The following is a 3,272-nucleotide window of genomic DNA, read 5'->3' as shown; positions in this document are numbered from 1 at the left end:
TATGTGTCACGGATTGAGCATTGACTCATGAACTAGGAGATCACAATTCGAATCTTTGTTAGGACACCTGCACTGGTTGTGAGCTCAATCACCAGTGGGGGGTCATGCAGGAGCCAGCGGATCAATGACTCTCTCTCCTCTTCCTCTGGGAAATAAAAAATACATATATTTAAACAAATAAATAAATAATTTAAAGAATAAATCAATATCCCTAGCCACTGTGCTTCACTGATGACAGTGCTGCCTTGTGCACTGGAGGGCTAGGGTCTGAATCCCAGTCAAAGGTACATACCTGGGTTGCAGGTCCGATCCCCACTCACAGTAGAGGCAACATGTGGGAGGCAGCCAATCCACATTGATATTTCTCTCTCTGTCTCTCACTCTCTCTCTAAAAAAACAATCAGTGGAAAAAATATCCTCACTATTCAGGTCAAGACAAAAGAAGAATAAAGAATTAAAATCAGAAAAGTTACAGAATGCAAAATAAACATGCAACCATTAGTTCCATTCCAAAAACCTCATGAGAAATTCTTTGATGGAAAAATGAAGAATGTAATCTAATTTACAAAAGAATCAAAAACAATAAAACCCAAACGAATAAATTCAACCAAAATGTGAAACATCTGTACAGTGAGCCCTATAAGACAGTGATGAAACGCCCTGACAGGTTTGGCTCAGTGGATAGAACGTCAGCCTGCGGACTAAAGAGTACCGGGTTCAATTCCGGTCAAGGGCAAGTACCTTAGTTGCGGGCACATCCCCAATAGGGGGTGTGCAGGAGGCAGCTGATCGATGTTTCTCTCTCATCGATGTTTCTAACTCTCTATCGTTCTCCCTTTCTCTCTGTAAAATATCAATAAAATATATATTTTTTTAAAAAAGACAGTGATGAAAGGAATGGAAGAAAACACAAATAAGTTGAAATACAACCTGTGTTCAAGGATCTGAAAATGAAATATGGTGGAGATAGGTATCGTACACAAGGAAAACTACAGATTAAATGCAATTCCAATAACTCCAATGGTATTTTACAAAGAAATGAATAGAAAATCTGGAAATGGAATCAGAAGACCTCCATTAACAAAAACAATCTTTTTTAAAAAATATATTTTATTGAATTTTTACAGAGAGGAAGGGAAAGGAATAGCGAGTTAGAAACATCGATAGGAGAGAAACATCAATCAGGTGCCACCTGCACACTCCATACGGGGTATGTGCTCTTAATCAAGGTACATTCCCTAGACCGGAATCAAACCTGGACCCCTTGAGTCTGCCGGCTAAGGCTCTATCCACTGAGCCAAATGGGCTAGGGCCGTGGTCGGCAAATTGCGGCTGGCGAGCCACACGTGGCTCTTTGGCCCCTTGAGTGTGGCTCTTCCACAAAATACCACGTGCCGGCGCGCACATACAGTGCGATTGAAACTTTGTGGCCCAAGGGCAGAAGTCGGTATTTTGTGGAAGAGCCACACTCAAGGGGCCAAAGAGCCCCATGTGGCTCACGAGCCGCAGTTTACGGACCACTGGAGGGCAACAAAGGCAGTCTTGAGCAAGAAGAAAGCTCCTGGCATCACACTTCCTGACTTCAATTTATTAGAAAGAGAAAGCAAGCAAACAGTGTGTTGCTGGAGAAAGACAGACGCATATACCAACAGAACAGAACAGAAAACAGAAAAAAACCCAGGCACATACTTTTAAGTAATCTTTGACAAAGCTGCAAGCCACAGAAGAAGGGAAAGATAGTTTCTTCAACGAATGGTGCTGGTATAAATGGACATTCACATGTAAAACAACAAAACTGAACAGCACTGATAAAATTTAACTAAACTTGCAGGACAGAATTAAATGTCAGCGCTAAAACTTAAAACTCCTCAGGACAACCTAGAGAAAAAGTTTTGGAGGTTTGTTTTAGACAGGATTTTCTGAATGTGACACCAACCACCACACAAAATAGAAAACATAAACAGTCCACACTGCAACAAATAAAAGAAAAATTGTGCCTTCACTGCACGACAGCAATAAACAAAAGGCAATGAAAGGCAATCTAGAGACTAGAAGAAAATACTTGCAAACCATATGAAGGAATCTCTTGGAGATATTGTGGATTCAGCTCTGATCAGCACAATTAAGTGAATATTGCGATATAGACAGACATTCACACAAATAGTTGGAGTTCCCTGGGAATAATGAAGGCATGTTAATACTATACTGCTGGCTAAGAACAATGCAATGACTCTGCCTCAAAAGCAAAGTCTATATAACTTTATTAACAATATTTAATTGCTAAGCACTAGTAACAAACACCTGAGCTTGCTAGACACATGATAGCACTAGACCGGCTGAATGCAGGGTTGCCAAAAACATGGACTTTGTAGTAAAGCGGGTGTGGGGGAGTAATATCTGCAAAGCACTATTAAGCACATGCAAAAATATGTGTTCCTGTATGTTGTAGCAATTAATATATAAAATATACAAGGTATTTAAAAGACTCTAATAAAAAAATACAGTATAACAGGATAAAGATGTGGAGACAGTTTTTCAAAAATATATACACATTACCAAAAGGAATACAGAAAATGCTTTTCTTATTAATCAAGGTGGAATCCCTTAGGCTTCCTGCAACACTACCAACCACAAGCATTTCCCTGTGATTTTAGTGCAGCAGGGAGTATTGGGACTTCAGAAATAGAAGGGAGCAGTGGAACCAGACCAACCCACCCCAGGAGAGCAACTACCCAGAAAACTGGAAAACCAAGCAGTACCACAGTCTACATGGGAGGACAGAGCACACATTGGGGGCTGGGCCCTGGAAAATCGCAAAGCCAAGTCCAGGTCACTGGTGACAGTGAGGGTCTTACCCAGGGAGGATATAAGTTCAAAGTTCTCCACCATCACATTCAGGTACAGCTGTCTCTGACCCTCATCAAGGAGGCTCCATTCCTCACTGGAGAAGTACAGGGCAATGTCCTCAAAGGTCACGCCAACCTGTCAGAATGGAGACAATTGAAACCAGGGCTGTCTTTCTGAGAACCAGTAATTCTACTCCTTACACATCTGACCCCCCTCAACCTCCTCTGGGACCCCTGGTTACTGTGAACACCAGGCACTAAAGCCAGTGCAGGCTACTCTGTCATCACAGTCCCATTACTCACTGTGATGGCCCTCAGCAGAGCAGCCTGATTGGGTGGGAAGGATTGGGGGGAGGGGAGGGGAGGGAGCAATGCCATTTAAGGTTTGGGCGATGCCTGCAGGGCCCCAGCCTTCCTGCCAAGCAA

General features: G+C 42.4%; 2 pseudogenes; both read right to left on the bottom strand.

Annotated features, from left to right (window-relative positions):
• LOC106725346 overlaps positions 1-3,272 on the bottom strand; it is a 45,789-nt pseudogene that overhangs the window by 25,693 nt on the left and 16,824 nt on the right.
• LOC102245746 overlaps positions 1-3,272 on the bottom strand; it is a 9,360-nt pseudogene that overhangs the window by 5,284 nt on the left and 804 nt on the right.

The sequence above is a fragment of the Myotis brandtii genome, unplaced genomic scaffold (genome assembly GCF_000412655.1).
Source record: "Myotis brandtii unplaced genomic scaffold, ASM41265v1 scaffold1029, whole genome shotgun sequence".
NCBI lineage: Eukaryota > Metazoa > Chordata > Mammalia > Chiroptera > Vespertilionidae > Myotis > Myotis brandtii.
The sequence above is the reverse complement of the archived record's forward strand: the minus strand, read 5'-3'. Positions and strand labels throughout refer to the sequence as shown.